This window comes from Trachypithecus francoisi, unplaced genomic scaffold, assembly GCF_009764315.1.
Source record: "Trachypithecus francoisi isolate TF-2019V2 unplaced genomic scaffold, Tfra_2.0 Lachesis_group7, whole genome shotgun sequence".
Taxonomy (NCBI): Eukaryota; Metazoa; Chordata; class Mammalia; order Primates; family Cercopithecidae; genus Trachypithecus; species Trachypithecus francoisi.
This window is the reverse complement of record NW_022681472.1, coordinates 86,114,726-86,136,187: the sequence shown is the minus strand read 5'-3', so window position 1 is coordinate 86,136,187 and position 21,462 is coordinate 86,114,726. Positions and strand designations below refer to the sequence as shown.

Here is a 21,462-nt window from a genome sequence, read left to right as displayed (position 1 = left end):
TCTGTGCCGGTTCAGAGAATGCTGCCATATTAATAATGTATTCAACTCTTCTTAATGCTTTGTCACAACGAGAGCTGAAATTGTGGGTGAGTTGTCTGGGCTGCCTCTTATTTAGTGTTTATGATATATTGGAGACACTAAAAATTATTGCCTTACCATCTCCATAAGACTTTTTGCTTCTTTTCCCATCCTTCAAGTTGGGTGTCTTGGAATCACTGTGATCTATTAATCCAAAATTGTGGAGGAATCATCCACCATTCCCTCTAATCTTTATTTTTTTTTTTTTTGAGTTGGCAGAAGGAGGAAGAAAATAATGATATACAGAGGCAAGAGAAAGCGACAACTAGAATGTAGTGAAAAGACCACTAGAGTTTGGGTCATGGCTCTTATTACTTCCTAGTTGGACCACCTAAGCTATTAAACTCTCCACCATAGGTTCCTTTTTTATACATGGGCCAATATCTTTCTCTTCTGCATTACATTTGCCTCAAATGAGATACTATGTAGAAAGCAATACAGACATACAAGTCAGTTTCATTGATTTCTTGGATAAAATACAAGAAAAGACTATCTTTTGTGGAAGGTGCTTTGTTCCTAGCATGAAGTAAAATATTGTGTAGGCTTCTTTTTGTCCTATATTCACAACTATGATATTTGTGGCATGTTGACCACCCTTTATTTACTCAAGGGTATTGTCTGAGATAGCTGACTCTACATCATCAGTGCTAAAGTTACTTTCCACTGGCATTTGATCTCTGCTTCAGGTTTCCATTATCCTTGAGAACTTCCTCAGTAATAGATGGGCAGTGTAGTCTGGCAGAGAAAACATAGACTTTCAAATGAGATTGCCCTGGATTAGTAATTTTTGCTTAGTTACTATTTTAGTGAGCTTGAGAAAACTCTGAGTCTCAGTTTCCCCATCAATGCCATGGGAATAATAACATCCTTCCTGAAAAGTCCTTAATGGTTAGAATTACTTTGTGTGAGATGCCCTTGCAAGTCAGTGAAGAGTTTCTATTAGCATTATTGTGTGTAATGATTTATATGAATCAGTCAACATAGTTCAGTCCCAAGAGGATTCATGTGAGAATTTATTATGGATTGACTTGGCTCAGTTGTAATAACTTAGGGCTATTTATATGGAGGTAAATCAGGATGATGGCTCTCCTTAAGTGCATAGCAACCAGAATCATCATTAGGTCCCATCCATATCTTTTAAAATATCATGTCATTGACAAATGAATTCTCATCTACCTCGTATCAGAACTAATTATAATGACATAACTGTTAAAAATTCTATGCCCTGTGAAGGAGATGCTATAAGAACCTAAGTGACAGCAGATACCTTTTCCTTGGATAATGATCCTAAATAAGATTGATGGTAATATTTTGCAATTATAAATTGAGAATCAAATAGGTTATATTCAACAGAAATGACCATGTTTTGTGGGATTTTTCATGCATTCTTGATTTTTATCTCATGGTAGGATACAAAAAAATTAATCATTTAATTTGCTCAACCGTGAATTAATTTCTTTGTGGAGGGTTTATTATGTGTCAGGAGCTCAGCTGAGCATTGGGAATATAATGCTGACTAGCAATCAGTTTCTGGCCTTAAAGAGTTTACCTGGTGTAGAAGATGAATGACTACAGGGACACGTATGGCAATAGTGTATGGGTCAAAACTAACCTGGAGGCTTGTAGAAAGCTATCGAAAAAAAATTTTACCTGAGCTGACATGTGAATAGGATTCAGCTCAGTGGAGAGGCAGTAAAGAGTACACCATAAAGAGCAAAAAACACATGCAAAAATCTTGAAGGAAGAGAGGAAGTGGTTTGCAGGAAGGATTTATGAGAATTCCCATGATCATTCATTCATTCATTTATTCTTCTATGTATTCACCCATTCATGCTATAGAGAGACAGCCAAATAAGACTCAGTCTTTACTCTGAATTGGACCTGGAGAATGAGTATGACTTTAATTCTTAGAAGAGGGGAAAGAAAGAAATTCGCAAAGATACTGATGACAAGATACGTATGACCTAGTAAAGGACAGCAATGCCGGACACTAGGTTTTCTCTGACATCCTGAAGCAAATTGTGAACCTGTTAAGTGGAACCTTACTGCTTTCCATTCAATAACAGCTATATAGTTCCTGAGTGTTAACTATGCACCAGGCATTATTCAAAGTGCTGTGTACACCAAAGTGAAGAAATTCTTTGTCAGATCTCTATTACAGCATGCCACATGGATCTCAATCATTGCATGTCTCTTTCCCCAAACTGCTATTTCACCAACCTGTGCCATGTATTAATAGTTCTGGGAAATCCACCTCCCTCCTAATGTGTCTCTACTCTTCTACCTCAGCATTCCTTTCTCCACGAGGCTTGCTTTTGTCTCCCAGGTGGAGTTGAGATGGTTTTCTTGTATTCGCCACATGCCATGATAGTTAAGTCTATTAAAGAATGTGTCCCACTTTATAACATATACTAATCTGTGCTTCTCTCTCTCCACAACCTCTAAAGACTAGTTAAAGGCAGCTACTCTATATAATTCAACGGATTATCTGGTTTTTATCTAGCATAGTGGCTGAAATGTAGGATCTTCTGAGTAATATTTATTTAACTAGTTATATTGAATTCAAACTTTGGCTCCTAGCTTCACTTCTACCTACATGAATATTGTAATAACTCCTTTGTGTAAAAATACAGATACCTGTGCCCGTTGTGCCCTTCATTTAAAATCTTAGTGGGAAGAGCCAATTCAGGAGAGACTGAGACAGGCAGAGCTTGCATCTTAAGCCGACTTGTTAGGGGAATTTTCCATCTGGAAGCTACATCTTGAAGCATCTTTCTTTAGGGAGTTAGATTCTAATTATTATAGTTTTCATAATCCTGCTTCTTCTCCCAGATGATGCAAGTGGCCCATATTTATTTTAAATATTAAAATGAATTAATTGTTTGTCTTTCAGCTTGGAGAATTGTATAAACCTCGTTATGGTAATCATGGCATTTCAAGGTGTCTCAGAAGCTCTGGGGGCACTGGAATAAAGTTTCTGATGATACCATATGTTGCAGCAGCAGGAAGATTATTTTTAAATGCAGCAGATGTTTTAGCTGTATTAAAGCAATTCTGTTAAACGTAAATATCTTTGTTAGACAATATTGGTGTAAACTGGTTGTTCGGACAGTAGATTGAGAAAGCTGGGTTTCCTACTGAGTTCTGAGTTGAATCATTTGATTCATTTTGGTGCCTTTTAACATCTTGGGACCTTTTTAAAGTTAAAAATAATATTGATCAGTACAGTAGAGCATTGTCATTGTTAATTCTCAGAGAATCAAAGTTGACCTAAAAGTGGTAGAACCTTAGCATCTTTATTCTTTCTCCTCCAACTAGATAGGTCTTCTCATTATACTCCAAAAACCTCTTACTTCCAAGTCATTTTCTGTTATTCTTCATTCCTTACATTCAAAGCTACTCACTGACCACCCATCATGTTCAGCCTTATATGTTATCAACATCTTTCATATTCATTATTCTTTAGTTTATACTGAAATATTCACTCTTTCCTATACATTCTTCTTACCCTCTACACTCATGCCTTTGTTTACACATTTTTCCCTACCTGGTGTAACCTTCCTTTCATCCCTGTACCTTATCCATCCTTCAAAATTCAGCTCAAATGTCACCTCCATGAGAGTTTCATTCATACATTTCTGTATGGAATTAATCTCTTTATATATTCTGCTATACCCTTCGCTTATTTTTGCCTCCTCATATCCTTAATTTTTACAGCACTTGGCATTGCTGAGTCACCCCCCAACACCCTTTCCTTGAAGCACTCTCCTCTCTTAATTTTACTATGGGGCGCTTGATTTTCATTCCAGTCTCAGATTCCTGTTTCCTTCACATATCCCTCTTCCTCCTCTAAACCCTTAAATGTAGGCATCCTTCAAGGGCCTCTCCTTGACCCCTTCTTTTTTGTTCTTCTCTTAGTTCTCTTTAGGTGCTATATCATGGCTTCAACCATCACTTCCTGATTACTCCCACATCAGAATTCTTTTCTGAGCTCCAGATGCCCACCACCAGTACCAGCTCGATAGCCTCCTCAGCATGTCCCACACGTATCACCAGCTCGGCCTGTTCATGATCCTCCCATCCCCCGAAAAAGTACTCCTCTTTCTCTGTGATACACCCCTGTACCTGATCCATTCACATCAACCGTGGTCCCTATCCCTGTGGGTGCTATCCTCACCACTTATGCACACATTTTTTCTATATTTCCTTTACTAGTATTGCCTGATTTAAGTCCTCTCACAAAATAGCTTTCTAATTGGTGTTAACCAGTTACTAACCAGTGTATACTAATCTAGCCACCTGTAGTCACTCACCTTAACATTCTTCTTGAAAAATAAATCTATTTCCCTTTTCTCCATTTTCCTTATAATCTATGAAATTAAAACAATAAACTAAACAAACTTACTGAGCTCTGCGGGGCATGAAGCCAAAGCCACTGCTTTCTTTCACCTATTCTTGTCCCTCTCTATCTGACGTTGAGATGGTGAGGGAGGAATCCACTGGTTTCTTTTCTCCAGAGAGCAGGATTCATATGTTAGAAGTCATTGTACATACATTCTCCAGACCTTTCTGTGGGATAAGAATTTGATTCCTCCCCACAGGCAGTCTACCCCACAGGGAGCCCACTCAAGCAGGGTCCTGTCCTCCCCACAGAGAGCCCACTCATGCCGTCTCCTCTGTCCCCCACAGGGAGCTCACCCATGCAAGTTCTCGTCCTCTTCACAGGGAGCCCACCCATGCAGGCTCCTCTCCTCCCCACAGAGAGGCCACCTATGCAGGCTGCTGTCCCCTTCCCTCTTATAGGAAGCCCAGACATTCAGGCTGCTGTCCTCCCTGAAGGGATTCTACTGATGCAGTGAGCCCACAGTAGCCAGCTACTCTGCCTCTGGCTGGGGAACTGTGGCTATAGAGCAGAAATAAAAAATAGGAAGCTCATGTCTGCTTCCTTGGCAGCCAAGTCTCCCATTCGTTTGCCAATAATAAAGGCTGCTTTGATTGAATGATTTGATTTGGTCAATTCCTGTCTGTTTTCCATATCTATTTGTCACTTGGTTCATTTGAGAAGGGAGGTGTATGACTAACTCACATCTCAAAACCCCAGCACAGAGTATTACACCTGTCGGGATCATCTTCTTAGTGCCCAATTTGGATTATATAAGACCTTACACTAAATGTGAGAAAGCCCCAGGATTGCTACTGCCCATAGAACCCCCCGCCCCCAATTTCATTTACTGTGCCTCACAGCCCATTCACTGCCTGGCTCCAGCATGACATTCCAGTCATTTCACTTGCTACCTCCCACTTTGTACTCCAACACCTCACACAGCCCAGCAAAGATGGCCTGCATGTCTATGACTGGGATTTCTTGCTTGTTGTTGCCTATCTGTCTCCATCCCTCTCTGCTTCTCTGCCATTTTCTCTGCCCCTGGAGTGTGGCCTTTATGGATCTCATCAACAGACTTTATTATCCTCTGGCTTCTGGTTGGGTTCGGCCAGTGGGAGGTACTGGATGTGAGCTAGAGTGTGGGAGGACAGAGACGTCAATGCATTTATCTTCCCATATCCTACCCTGCTGGATTGTAGATTTATAGTGGCTGCATTTATCCACCAAAAGCCACAGTTCCTAACAGGCAGCCCTCGCTTAAAGTAAAGGATTTGCCAGATTCCAAGGGTGTTTGTAGTTGCCAGCCCTTCCTAACCTTGGGGTGCTTTACCATTCATTGTTGAGTACCTTAATTTTTCAATAACTCTCTTTCATTATCCCTTTTGAGGTACCAGCTATGTCCTGCCAGGAACCTGAATGACATGCCACTATTGCTCCATTAGGATGAGATGTTCCACTCCCACTCTGTATATATTTGTGAGGCAGTTCAACAGAGCACAAAGACACTGGGCTAGAAGTCAGAAAATCTCTACTCTGTCCAGTATGGCAGCCACTAGCCCTGTGTGTATATTTAGCACCTGCAATGTGCCTGTTTTAAAATGAGACATGCTGTGCATGGAAAATACACACCAGATTTTAAAGACAATCCAAAAAAAGAAGAAATGCAAAATATCTCATTAATGACTTTTTACAAACTAATTGAATGTTCATTATACATTGAAATTATATTTGGAATATATTTGGTTAAGTAGAATATACAATTAAAATGATTTTCAACTGTTTCTGGCTAATTTTTTACAGAATTTTAAAATTGGGAATTTTAAAATTGTATATGTGATTCACATTGTATTTCTACTGGACAGTATTGACCTAGATGCTTGTCCCATTTCTATTTCTAACTTGCTAGTGTGACTCTGAGCAAGTTGTCAAACCATTTTGTATGTGAGTTTCCTCATCTCTCAATTAGAAATGATCATTCCCACCCTAACCCACAGGAGTGTTTTGAGAGACAAATAACATAATGCCTGAAAAGGTGTTATTTCAACTGTAAAGAACTCTACAAATGTTAGGGCTATTTCTGTGAAAATCTCACCAACGCCCCAATCTGATGCTCACATCCCCCCCACCCTCCCTTATGAAGCCTCCTCTAATGTTTCCTGTTGTAAGTTATTTCTTTCTTTTTGGCACTAAGACATGTTTCATTAACATGGGTTTTTCACATGCTGTTTTATATCAGGGTTAGCACCATGGTTCCCTCCAATCGCCAGGAAGGTTTTGAGTGGCAAGCACAGTACCAGTGTTAATGGCCTCTGATCTCCCTGTAACAACTGACTTCACTCGAAGAACTGTGTTTACCCGATGTGGGTGGGACACCAGCTCTTGCATTCCATCTGGCTGCCTGGTTCTTTGCAATTTTCCTAGCACATTATTTGCATTTTCTGGCATGATGGAAGAAGTGAAGGCTTTGAAGAAAAACAAACCTGTATTTCATTCAGAGCTTTAAGTCTATATCTGGGTGACTGTGGTTACACCAACCTGAGATTCAACATCTGTCGAAGATAATAAACCCTACATCTCAAGCTGGTTGTAAGAAAATCAAGCAATATATAGAAAGCATCTGACCCATTGGCTGACATAGTGGGGCCTCAATAGATGAGAGCTGGGGGTCATGGCTGATCCTTGAACTGTTGGATCACCTGAGCCATATCCTAAGTTTCAAAGGAAAAGGTATTCTGATTCCAGTAACAACAGTTTTTCTTCTTGTTATTTGTGTTCTACTTCAAATTTGGCATCCATAAGCAATACAGATTGTTAATGCTACCCCTGATTCAAAGACAGTTCATGACCCTATGCTCATGTGCAATTATAATTTGCATGCAGAGGCCATCCAGAAAGCAGAAATCAATCACCATCCAAGGCCTCAACACCTTTGATCCAGCCTAGAGAAGATGGAAGAGCCGCTGAAGAACTCTGTGGGGGCTTTTTATCTTGAAAGTCTGTGCAGATAATTTTGACTAAAGAAATTGAAATTGGAAACCTAATATAGCCTTACTATAAAATGCTGAAGAGAAGACATGCTCTGTTGCCTTGATACAGTTGAAGGCACTTTTCAAGAGTGGTAGTAAAATAGAGCAGGAGAAAAATAAAATAAGTATTTTTTAAATAATCCATGCCTAAAATAGCTTATTTTAGTGGGACTGGAGTAAGGGTCAGTTGACCAGAATTCTACATTTACTATTTTGCATGAGTTACACCCAAAATGGATTGGATATAAAAGAGGTAAAATAATTTAAAGGCACTATCTCAGCTATCTTGGTGTAAAATCGTCCTAGAATTTTTTTTCTTCTAATCTTTTGCAAATGTCTTGCCCACAGCTCATTTGAAAGCAATATTTTTAGAATGAAAATTTTGAGTATAGCATAGTATTCAACTCATTTTTCATAGAAACAAAAGCTTGCTTATCATAAACAGATTTGGAAACAAACATTACTGCCTCTTGGTAAAGATAGGACACAAGTAGCAGACTAGTGGGGTTGACTTGAAAGAACCAGCTAGCTATGAGCATTTAGTGTATACTGTTGACAGCCTTTCACAGTAGATAGGCTAGTGAATCACTTAAGCGGTGTAGGGAGGCCACTGTGATGCAGTGCTATTATGTAAATTATTTATGAGAAGTCCAAAATTCCAAGTTGATCTTTTAAAAGCATTGACACTACTCTTGATCAGCCGTTGGAATCTAGAAAGTTGAGACAGAGGCTTAGAACTATGCCATCAACGTGAAAGGAAAACTGGCATAGGGCAAAACCATTATTTAGTCCTTCATTTGCTCAACAAGTATTGATCTTTCCTTCCCAAAACATTGCCCTTGCAGTATTCCCTTAGTGAACAAACAGCACCACTTGTCCGCCAACGCTTCAAGCTCACACTACCCATCCTCTCCATTTTCCCTGACATGCAGTAATAATTATGAGCAGTTAATTCTCTTTCTCATACATCTTTCTTATTTTTTCCAATGTTTCTAATCCTACTTCCTTCTCCATTTCTCTCCTGGATCACTGTAACAAGCCTTTCATTTCCTGAAAGTCATTCTCCAGGCTGCAGCCAGAGTGATCCTTCTAAAAACTACATCTAGTTAGGTCGTCTCTATGACTTCTATTCTGGGTTGAATAGTGTCCCCCTAAAATGCATGTTCCCCCAAACCTCAGAATGTGATCTTACTGGGAAATAGGCTCTTTACAGATTGATTCAAGATGAAATCACACTTGATTAGGGTGGGCCTTAATTCAATATGACTGGTATCCTTCCTTATAAGAAGAGAACACAGAGAATCCCAGAGGCAGACGCAGGAAGTGCACAAAAGAGCACCTTGTGAAGACAGAGGCAGAGGTTGGAGCGAGGCATCTGCAAGGACCGCTGGTAGCCACGAGAAGCCAGGAGAGTGACATGGGACAGTTTCTCTATCAGGGCCCCAGAAGAAAAACCAACCCTGACAACACCTTCCTTTCAGATTTCTGACCTCCAAAACTGTAGGAGAATACATTTCTATTGTTTTAAACCACCACATTTTGTGGTAATTTTTTAATGCCAGCTTGGGATACTAATACAACTTCCTGTTGCCTTTAGAATGAAATCAGACCCATATCTTACCTCTCTACCCTCCTTAAACGTTGCCTGGATGGAAGTAACAGTGACTGGCTCTGACATAGCATTTACTACGTGTGAGGTTCCGTACTTCACATAGATTACTTCATTTAATCCTCAGATAAACCCTCTGAAGTGGGTGAACTTTTTAACCTCCATTTTATAGATGAGGAATTTGAAAAACAGAGAGGCTAAATGAGAGCTAGTAAGTTGCACAGTTGGTTCTCAGACCTAAATAGTCTTGCTCCAGAGCCCATATAACCAATTGTTATGCTACAATGTCCTTCAACATGGGATGCTCTTCACAATCTACTCCCCTCTCCCTTGGGAGGGCCCTAGCCCTCCCTTCCACATCGGGCATACTCTCTTAGTCTCAAATGACAGGAAACGCAACTCATATTGGTTCTAGCAATAAAAAGAACGTATTGCCTCCTGTTACTGAATATCCAGGGGCAGGTGTACAATTGTCACAACAGGACTGTAATGTGATCAACAGGAATACACATAGTGATGTGGGGAAATCAGATGAGTTGTCTTAATATAGGGAAAAGATATAGTTCAACACACACTAAAGCTACCCAGAGGAAAAGACCCAGTGACCCATGAAGGTAGCAGCTTCCAGTGAAGGCTCCCACCTGCAGTCATATGTCCTGACTAGACTGAGGATAGTGCATTCTTCAGGAAGCTCCTTTTGCCCTTCTCACATGGGATTTTATGCTCATGTACCTCTTCCAAAGTGTTCTAAAGGCTCCAGCTTTCTCCTTTCCTATGCACCAAGTACAAGAAAACTGCCAATAATCACAGAACATCATTTATTCCGTGGTAGACTGTCTTCCTCCCCAACCAGCATTAGACTTGAGTTCTATTTCTAAGCAGGCTTCAGGCACAGCTTGGTCCAGGGGCCATCTAGTATGCTTGTTTTATCACTTCTTATTCAGGACCCAGCAAAGGCATTAAAATCCAATAAAAATTCTACATTAATTGACTTTTTTCTCAGAGCCTTCCACTCAAGAGTTCTCTTCAGAGCTTTGGTGATAGTCAAATACATATTATCAAAATCTAATTAGGTTATTGCATTATAGAATACATACTGTGGACCACGTCCTGAGTTAGGTGCCGGAATTAAAAACAAGGAGATTTTTAAATAGAATTTTTTTTTTGTAACAAACAAGAGTTTGGTAAGCTTGGCAGTTTCCAACTTAGTCTTAGAGTTATATATGTCATGTCTTCATATCTCCTCTGCTGGATTACAAGTTCCTTGATCCATGGAGGAATTGTGATTTTCCCCCTATAATATCTACCCTAGTATTTAAACATTCACTAACACTGTATCAAATGAGTAAAGTAATAATTACTTTAAGGAGCATTTCCAATAAGCATTTCTTTTTCCCCAAATATGTGATTATTATTTTTCTTAATCACATAGTTCTTTTATTTATTTATTTTTTATTATACTTTAAGTTCTAGGGTACATGTGTACAATGTGCAGGTTTGTTACATATGTATACATGTGGCATGTTGGTGTGCTGCACCCATTAACTTGTCATTTACATTAGGTATATCTCCTAATGCTATCCCTCCCCACTCCTCCTCCCCACAATAGGACCTGCTGTGTGATGAACCCCTTCCTGTGTCCAAGTGATCTCATTGTTCAATTCCCACCTATGAGTGAGAACATGCGAAAGTTGTTTTCTGTTCTTGTGATAGTTTGCTGAGAATGATAGTTTCCAGCTGCATCCATGTCCCTACAAAGGACATGAACTCATCCTTTTTTATGGCTGCATAGTATTCCATGGTGTATATGTGCCACATTTTCTTAATCCAGTCTGTCACTGATGGACATTTGGGTTGATTTCAAGTCTTTGCTATTGTGAATAGTGCTGCAATAAACATACGTGTGCATGTGTCTTTATAGGAGCATGACTTATAATCCTTTGGGTATATCCCCAGTAGTGGGATAGCTGGGTCAAATGGTATTTCTAGTTCCAGATCCTTGAGGAATCGCCACACTGTTTCCCACAATGGTGGAACTAGTTTACAGTCCCACCAACAGTGTAAAAGTGTTCCTATTTCTCCACATCCTCTCCAGCATCTGCTGTTTCCTGATTTTTTAATGATTGCCATTCTAACTGGTGTGAGATAGTATCTCATTGTGGTTTTGATTTGCATTTCTCTGATGGCAAGTGATGATGAGCATTTTTTCATGTGTCTGTTGGCTGTGTGAATGTCTTCTTTTGAGAAATGTCTGTTCATATCCTTTGCCCACTTTTTGATGGGGTTGCTTGTTTTTTTCTTGTAAATTTGATTGAGTTCTTTATAGGTTCTGGATATTAGCCCTTTGTCAGATGAGTAGATTGCAAAAATTTTCTCCCATTCTGTAGGTTGCCTGTTCACTCTGATGGTAGTTTCTTTTGCTGTGCAGAAACTCTTTAGTTTAATTAGATCCCATTTGTCAATTTTTGGCTTTTGTTGTCATTGCTTTTGGTGTTTTAGACGTGAAGTCCTTGCCCATGCCTATGTCCTGAATGGCATTACCTAGGTTTTCTTCTAGGGTTTTTATGGTTTATGTCTAACTTTTAAGTCTCTAATCCATCCTGAATTAATTTTCGTATAAGGAGTAAGGAAAGGATCCAGTTTCAGCTTTCTACTTATGGCTAGCCAATTTTCCCAGCACCATTTATTAAATAGGGAATCCATTCCCCATTTCTTGTTTTTCTCAGGTTTGTCAAAGATCAGATGGCTGTAGATGTGTGGTATTATTTCTGAGGGCTCTGTTCTGTTCCACTGGTCTATATCTCTGTTTTGGTACCAGTACCATGCTGTTTTGGTTACTGTAGCCTTTTAGTATAGTTTGAAGTCAGGTAGCGTGATGCCTCCAGCTTTGTTCTTTTGGCTTAGGATTGTCTTGGCAATGCAGGCTCTTTTTTGGTTCCATATGAACTTTAAAGTAGTTTTTTCCAATTCTGTGAAAAAAACTCATTGGTAGCTTAATGGGGATGGCATTGAATCTATAAATAACCTTGGGCAGTATGGCCATTTTCACGATATTGATTCTTCCTATCCATGAGCATGTTATGTCCTTCCATTTGTTTGTGTCCTCTTTTATTTCACTGAACAGTGGTTTGTAGTTCTCCTTGAAGAGGTCCTTTACATCCCTTGTAAGTTGGATTCCTAGGTATTTTATTCTCTTTGAAGCTATTGTGAATGGGAGTTCATTCATGATTTGGCTCTCTGTTTGTCTGTTACTGGTGTATAAGAATGCTTGTGATTTTTGCACATTGATTTTGTATCCTGAGACTTTGCTGAAGTTGCTTATCAGCTTAAGGAGATTTTTGGGCTGAGATGATGGGGTTTTCTAAATATACAATCATGTCACCTGCAAACAGGGACAATTTGACTTCTTCTTTTCCTAACTGAATACCCTTGATTTCTTTCTCTTTCCTGATTGCCCTAGCCAGAACTTCCAACACTCTGTTGAATAGGAGTGGTGAGAGAGGGCATCCCTGTCTTGTGCTAGTTTTCAAAGGGAATTTTTCCAGTTTTTGCCCATTCGGTATGATATTGGCTATGGGTTTGTCATAAATAGCTCTTACTATTTTGATATACGTTCCATCAATACTGAATTTATTGAGAGTTTTTAGCATGAAGGGCTGTTGAATTTTGTCAAAGGCCTTTTCTGCATCTATTGAGATAATCATGTGGTTTTTGTCTTTGGTTCTGTTTATATGCTGGATTACGTTTATTGATTTGCATATGTTGAACCAGCCTTGCATCCCAGGGATGAAGCCCACTTGATCATGGTGGATAAGCTTTTTGATGTGCTGTTGGATTCGGTTTGCCAGTATTTTATTGAAGATTTTTGCATCAATGTTCATCAGGGATATTGCTCTAAAATTCTCCTTTTTTGTTGTGTCTCTGCCAGGCTTTGGTATCAGGATGGCTCTTTTTCTATTGATTGGAATAGTTTCAGAAGGAATGGTACCAACTCCTCCTTGTACCTTTGGTAGAATTCGGCTGTGAATCCATCTCGTCCTGGACTTTTTTTGGTTGGTAGGCTATTAATTATTGCCTCAATTTCAGAGTCTGCTATTGGTCTATTCAGGGATTCAACTTCTTCCTGGTTTAGTCTTGGGAGAGTGTAAGTGTCCAGGAAATTATCCATTTCTTCTAGGTTTTCTAGTTTATTTGCATAGTGGTCTTTATAGTATTCTCTGATGGTAGTTTGTATTTCTGTGGGGTTGGTGGTGATATCCCCTTTATCATTTTTTATTGCATCTATTTGATTCTTCTCTGTTTTCTTCTTTATTAGCCTTGCTAGCAGTCTATCAATTTTGTTGATCTTTTCAAAAAACCAGTTCCTGGATTCATTGACTTTTTGGAGGGTTTTTTGTGTCTCTGTCTCCTTCAGTTTTGCTTTGATCTTAGTTATTTCTTGCCTTCTGCTAGCTTTTGAATGTGTTTGCTCTTGCTTCTCTAGTTCTTTTAATTGTGATGTTAGGGTGTCAATTTTAGATCTTTCCTGCTTTCTCTTGTGGGCATTTAGTGCTATAAATTTTCCTCTACACATTGCTTTAAATGTGTCCCAGAGATTCTGGTATGTTGTATCTTTGTTCTCATTGGTTTCAAAGAACGTCTTTATTTCTGCCTTCATTTCGTTATGTACCCCGTAGTCATTCAGGAGCAGGCTGTTCAGTTTCCATATAGTTGAGTGGTTTTGATTGAGTTTTTTAGTCCTGAGTTCTAGTTTAATTGCACTGTAGTCTGAGAGACAGTTTGTTATAATTTCTGTTCTTGTACATTTGCTGAGGAGTGCTTTACTTCCAATTATGTGGCCAATTTTGGAATAAGTGTGATGTGGTGCTGAGAAGAATGTATATTCTGTTGATTTGGGGTGGAGAGTTCTGTAGATGTCTATTAGGTCTGCTTGGTGCAGAGTTGAGTTCAATTCCTGGATATCCTTGTTAACTTTCTGTCTCATTGATCTGTCTAATGTTGACAGTGGGGTGTTGAAGTCTCCCATTATTATTGTATGGGAGTCTAAGTCTCTTGGTAAGTCTCTAAGGACTTGCTTTATGAATCTGGGTGCTCCTGTATTGGGTGCATAGATATTTAGGATAGTTAGCTCTTCCGGAAGAATTGATCACTTTACCATTATGTAGTGGCTTCTTTGTCTCTTTTGATCTTTGATGGTTTAAAGTCTGTTTTATCAGAGACTAGGATTGCAACCCCTGCTTTCTTTTGTTTTCCATTTGCTTGGTAGATCTTCCTCCATCCCTTTATTTTGAGCTTATGTGTGTCTCTGCATGTGAGATGGGTCTCCTGAATACAGCAGACTGATGGGTCTTGACTCTTTATCCAGTTTGCCAGTCTGTGTCTTTTAATTGGAGCATTTAGTCCATTTACATTTAAGGTTAATATTGTTATGTATGAACCTGATCCTGCCATTATGATATTAACTGGTTATTTTGCTCGTTAGTTGATGCAGTTTCTTCCTAGCCTCGATGGTCTTTACATTTTGGCATGTTTTTGCAATGGCTGGTACCGGTTGTTTCTTTCCATGTTTAGGGCTTCCTTCAGGGTCTCTCGTAAGGCAAGCCTGGTGGTGACAAAATCTCTAAGCATTTGCTTATCTGTAAAGGATTTTATTTCTCCTTCACTGATGAAACTTAGTTTGGCTGGATATGAAATTCTGCGTTGAAAATTCTTTTCTTTAAGAATGTTGAATATTGGCCCCCACTCTCTTCTGGCTTGTAGAGTTTCTGCCGAGAGATCTGCTGTTAGTCTGATGGGCTTCCCTTTGTGTGTAACCCGACCTTTCTCTCTGGCCGCCCTTAACATTTTTTCCTTCATTTCAACTTTGGTGAATCTGACAATTATGTGTCTTGGAGTTGCTCTTCTTCAGGAGTATCTTTGTGGCATTCTCTGTATTTCCTGAATTTGAACGTTGGCCTGTCTTACTAGGTTGGGGAAGTTCTCCTGGATGATATCCTGAAGAGTGTTTTCCAACTTGGTTCCATTCTCCCCATCACTTTCAGGCACACCAATCAGATGTAAATTTGGTCTGTTCACATAATCCCATATTTCTTGGAGGCTTTGTTCACTTCTTTTTACTTTTTTCTCTACACTTCTCTTCTCACTTCATTTCATTCATTTGATCTTCAATCGCTGATACTCTTTCTTTCAGTTGATCGAGTCGGTTACTGAAGCTTGTGTATTTGTCACGTAGTTCTCGTGTTATGGTTTTCATCTCTATCAGTTCTTTTAAGGTCTTCTCTGCATTGAGTATTCTAGTTATCCATTCAGCCATTCTTTTTTCAAGGTTTTTAGTTTCTTTGTGCTGGTTACATAATTCCTCCTTTAGCTCTGAGAAGTTTGATCAACTGAAGACTTCTTCTCTCAACTCGTCAAAGTCATTCTCCGTCCAGCTTTTTTCCATTGCTGGCAATGAGCTGCATTCCTTTGGAAGGGGAGATGCACTCTGATTTTTTGAATTTCCAGCTTCTCTGCACTGCTTTTTCCCCATCTTTGTGTCTTTAATGATGGTGATGTACTGATGGGGTTTTGGTGTGGGTGTCCTTTCTGTTTGTTAGTTGTCATTCTAACAGTCAGGATCCTCAGCTGTAGGTCTGTTGGAGTTTGCTTGAGGTCCACTCCAGACCCTGTTTGCCTAGGTATCAGCAGCGGAGGCTGCAGAAGATAGAATATTGCTGAACAGCGAGTGTTGCTGTCTGATTCTTGCTCTGGAAGCTTCGTCTCAGGGGTGTACCCTGCCATGTGAAGTGTGAGGTGTCGGTCTGCACCTAGTGGGGTATATCTCCCAGTTAGGCTACTCACATTATTACTGACAGATATTGAAGAATCATTTTTCTTCCCTCTTTAGTAAATTGGAGGCTAGTTTTGCATGAATTTTCATATCCAACAGTGAATGTTCTTGTTGAACTCTATACTCCATTAACTCTTCTTTCTTCATTCTCACTGTCCAACTGAATTTGCAATTTAGATTTGTGGGAGCCATGTCTTTCGTATATTTATTGCAGGGATGTAAATATTTCATCTTTACAACCCCTGATTCCCCAACAGCTCAAAGCATTTTAGTTTTCCCGCCTATTATTCCAGAATCTCTTTGGAATATGCAAGAGACACATGATGCCTTGTGCTGACTTCTATGTAAACAGTCATTAATATTTCATTATAGTCATTTTCAGTTTCTCGGCCAAGCACACTGCAAGCATGGTGAAGGCAGAGTGAAGCTTCTCCACTGCTCTCCCCAGTGCAGAGCACACAGCCTGCCATTAACTCATTCCTTACTACATGTTTGCTGAGGAACAGTTTGTCAGATGTGTGAATGAGTAGTGGAAGATACTTCACAATAGATTAGATGGAGTCATGGAAAAGATTATGACTCGAGAGTCAGCCCCATGTGAACCACTGCACCAAAGAAAAGGATGAACTCTAAATCAGATTCTGCAGCACAAATTCTGAAAAGGAGAATTCACTAATGAATTCAGATGCCTGTGTGCACATCTGGGTGCTGCCACTTACTTGCTCTGTGTCCCAGGACAAGTTCCTAACCTCTCTGTGCCTCAATTTACATATCGGTGGAATAGAGGTAATTAATACCCCTATCTCATTAATTGTTATGAGGATTAAATCACATAATTCATGTGCAAAGCTTGAAACATCGTAGGTGCCCAATAAGAGCTCTCACTGGTAGTGATGTAGTCCATATTTATTGCTTCTCTCCTTTAGGCATTTCTTTAATTGTGAAATACATATATTCTACAGAAAGCAAAATCCTCAGACTACCAGAGACTGAATTGATTTTAAATAAGTAAAAGGAGAAACCAATAGAGATGTTTGGAGTATGAAAAGAGGAAAAAAGCAAAGAAGGTTGGATTACACCTTATGGATGATTGAAAAACCAAGAGGCCCACCGAATGAATGAGTATTACAAATATTGTCCAAGTGAACTCTGTTGATTCTGATATTTTCTGTTTTTCAAGTATAAATAAGAAAGTTTGGATTGATCGTTGTTCTTCTCATGAGCAGAAAACTGACACAAGCTCACAGTTAAACACTGGTGTGAAAAGTGATAATTCCACTTATTAAAGGTTCCGAGGAGGAGGTTACAAACACCATGTGCTCACACCCGACCCAGGCAGTTTCTCCAGGCAATGTGAGGAGATATAGTAGTAAAGGGGTGGAGCCTTCCAGCCTCTGTTCAGTTTCTGTTTCGGAATGCTGGCCTGGATGGTCATGCTTTCTTGATAGCTGAGATGCAGCAGAAGCAGAATACGGGGTTGGTGTCCTGCATGATAGGACAGGTTGGCCTTGAGCAAGGTAATGTCTGAGCTTCAGTCTCCTCACTTGTAAAACCATTTTAATAATTTCTACCAAGGTTGTTTTGATATAAAATGAGCTCCATGTAAAGGTAATTTTAAACTGTAAACACACTACAAATGTAAATTACTTTAGAAATTTTTTAAATATCGTATTTGAGAAGGGTGTATAATCTCCTGAGAATGCTGCAAGCGAAGGGCTTCTTATTTGAATTTTAATTATCTTTCAACTTCCAAATTAGCTCCTCCAATTGATATTAAAATATGATCTTCTTGAATAAATGTGAAAAGCCCAGTTCCACATCAAGATAAAATATATATTCAATATTGTTTAAATTTCAGTAGATGAGTGCATAAAATATATATCAATGAACAAAAATAGACTTCAGAATTATAAAAATTGAATTAGAAACTAAGAATTCACTGTGTAGAAGATGGTGTTCAAATAACCTCTGAGGCGTGTATTATGGCATAGGGATAATCAGGTATCTATGGAAACTGTTGCATATTAATACTTGAAAGAGGCAATAATTTGCTTTATCTGTCCACATGCAGCCATGGGTTAGGTAGTTTTCCAAGGTGTTAGTATCTTCCAACACTTACAATAATGAAATATAGTTTGCTTTATCAGAAGTGCCCTTATCGTGAAGCCAATGATGGTTAAGCTTCAAAGGCCTTCACTCACAAGTGCCTTCTAAGGCCTTCAGAAGGACCCTAGCAAGTTTGCAGTTATGATTTTCACAGTTTTTCTTAAAGAGGATTCTCTTACCCCACCCCCAAGTTATTTAAGTCTCAGGACCCACAAAACCTGTATCAACCACTACCCCTACCCCCTGGGAGGAGACAGAATGTTCTTGGGGGAAAAAAAAAACTTACAATGTAAAAATGTAAAGGTCTTTTCCACACCAGCATTTGCAGTTATCCAAAAGATATGTAGTGTTTTTTTTTTTAGCACACTGAAGCAATATTTTAGTAACTTTTATAAAATATCCTGTCCCCATCACCAATTATAGCATGTATTTTAAGGGATTTTGAAGTTACTATAGTATAAAAGAAATTTTCAGAATTGCGGGGAGTGTCACAGGGAAGTGTCCAATAGCTAACACCCCAATCTATCTGTGACTTTGGATCTTTCAGTGTTAGAATTCTTTCAGCAGAATTTCTGAGAGAATCTTAACTGTATTTATAGGCAACTTAATGGCTACACAGACAACAGAGTTAGACTGGCCTGGTTTGGAATACCAGCTTTGCACCTCATTAGGTATATAAACTTGAGCAAAGAATGTAACTTCATGTGCTTCAGTCTTCTTATCTGTTACATTGGAATAATCCAGTCTGCCTCATTGAATCACTGTGACACTTATTTGAAATAAATGCTTGTGGCTTAACTAATTTAGGGACTGACACCAACTGGCACCCTTTCCCCATCCCCTGTGTCACTCCTAGTGTCACCAGAGTTCAAGGTCCTTGCTTCTACGATGGACCTTGTTTTGTGGTTGGTAGGTTCCTGCTCCTGCGTTCCCCACAGGCTGTGTGTTCTTCAGGGCTGGTGACATATTTAGCTCCCAGCAGCACACTCAGAGTCTGTCACATGTCAGCATGATTACCGTTTATTGAAGGGAATTGAATTGAATAGTCAAACAGAGTCAAGTATGCATGTTCTTCGGGTATGGAATGGGATGGTAGAGAGATATGTGGTGCCATATTTGCAAATTTATAGTCAGAAGAACTTCCAGGGTGTACGTAATTTCTAAGGGCCTGATGAACTTTAGAAAGGATTTTTGAGAGCGTTGATAAAATTATAAAATGCCTTCCTTCTCCTCTCACCTCTCCCAACGTTAAACAAGAGGACAGCACTGTTCTTGCCCATGGGCCTCGGAGGTGGGTAAAATTCTCTCTTGATAGATCAAAGCTTCTTTTCTAGACCTGGTGAAGCCGATTCCCATTTGTTGTAAAGGGGATAGATCAGAAAACCACCATTGCCACAGCTGTTAGCGCCAGAGGTATGTTGCCTTCTAGATCCACCCTGGCAATATGTGGACGATGGCCACGTTCTGAACAGCCACAAAACTCATGACTAGACACTGGAGGGCTGCTATTTAAAAATCCAATATCTCTAACTGTGGTTGCCAGGAATGAAAAGCAGAAGTAGCTAAAAATGCTCTCCATTTAACCTTCACATTTTAAATCTTGCAGGAGTGCATCTAACTGGCAAAACTCAAGCACTATCCAGAACTGCAAGGATTTTGGAAAATTAAATCATTAGCTTTCCAGCCTCACCTATTTAGGAAGAAATACTCATGGCCTTTTTATTTTTTCAACTGCAACTCCCAGTAAGAAGTTCATTTTACTTGATGATTTAGTACACAAAGGCATACAGGCATATATAAAATAAATGAAATATTCACACAAAAAAACTTACCTTCATAGTTATTAGAGTCTGATATTTTCTGTTTTATTCTATTTCATTTTTGCCTGCTGTGTATAATCCACTAAATTTGATTTCAAGCCCACAAATGTGTCACGAGCTCCAATTTAAAAAACACTGCACTGGCTGTGGTTGGAAGAGATGCGTAGGTCTTGGCTGCCATGCCCACCACAATCCCTTATGCCCCATTCCAGCTGGATCTCATCAGCCTCTAGTGTCTCTAGCTAGAGCCATTAGCTTGTAAGTAATTTTGATTCTTCAGGATTCAGGCCCCCAAGAGAAAGCATCCTGGGCACAGGGCATCTGTCCCTCATCCAAGACAGGAGCCAGCAAAAGCTACCATTCTTGATAATAAAAACTCAGAAGTTAGGGAGGTAAAAAACCCAGCAAGGGATAATGGGCCACAAAAACGAAGGGTGCTTTGATGGACAGAGTGCTAGTTTACTCTACAGATAGACGGCTTCAGAAGCACTTTGTATACACGTATTACCAAGAGTATTCAAAAGAGTACTGGCTTGTGTGTCAGACTTACCAAGTTTTCAAATCTGGTTCTGTCATTTGCATTGTTGGGTCTCTTGAGCAAGTTTCTTCATTTCTGAGTCAATATACTCGGAACTATAAAACAAGATAATAATGCCTGCTTTGTGATATGTCTTTGAATGATATATCGTATCTCTCTGGATTTATTTTCTTAGCTATAAAATACGCTTTTTTGCTCCATTGAGTAGCTGTGAGGATCAAATGAGGTAAGCTAGGTGACAACTGTCACACACAACAGGAGCACTCAGAAGACGTTAGCCCTCCTTTGTAGTCATGTAGCCTAATTTACCATCCTGTCTTTCCATATCTGTTAATTAATTGTATCAATTATCTTTTGCTCTGTAAAAAAATAACACCAGAATGTAGTGGCTTAAAACAATCACCATTTACTTAGCTCACAAATCTGTTGGTTGACTGGAGAGTTCTGGTCTGATCAGCTCTGCTGACTGGCTGCTGGATAATATAGGACAGCCTTACTCACATATCTAGTATTTTGGAAGACTGTGGAGCAGGACATCTAATTCTTCATCATGTGCCCTCTCATCCTCCAGCAAGCTAGTGCAGGTGCACTCACGTAGTTGTCTCACGGTTCCAAGCAACGCAAAAGAGAACATGAGCCCTAACGTACAAACAATTTCAAAGCCTCTGTTTATGCCGCCTTTGCTGTTGTCCCATTGGCCAAGGCAAGTAACATGACTAAGCCAAGAAGCAACATGGAAGGCATTACCCCACAGGAATTATTATGCACATACGTGCAAGCAATCTACCACATATAGTAAGTTTGGGTTGTCCATGATTCCCTTCCCAAAATTCTGTAGGATACTGGACAGAAAACACACATACCTACAGGCTTACAGGAAAAGGGAGAATTTTGTGGTAGATAGTGTAGATAGTTGTGACTCATCAGTAGAGGCATGGGATGGAAGTAAATGCACTAGTATTAACGTTTTTTTTCTGCTTCATGTTAAGGGTTTAAAGTGTAAAAGAAAATCAATGTGGAGAAGGATTTAGCTCCCACTTATGTTAGTGACTCTAGTTGTCATTTTCACATG

At 39.5% G+C, this 21,462-nt stretch overlaps 1 protein-coding gene across 1 annotated transcript in view; it reads left to right on the top strand.

The window, feature by feature from the left end:
- The window catches only part of ADCY8 (adenylate cyclase 8), a 277,968-nt gene that overhangs the window by 59,222 nt on the left and 197,284 nt on the right, over positions 1-21,462 (top strand). The gene's annotated exons all lie outside the window — the stretch shown is intronic.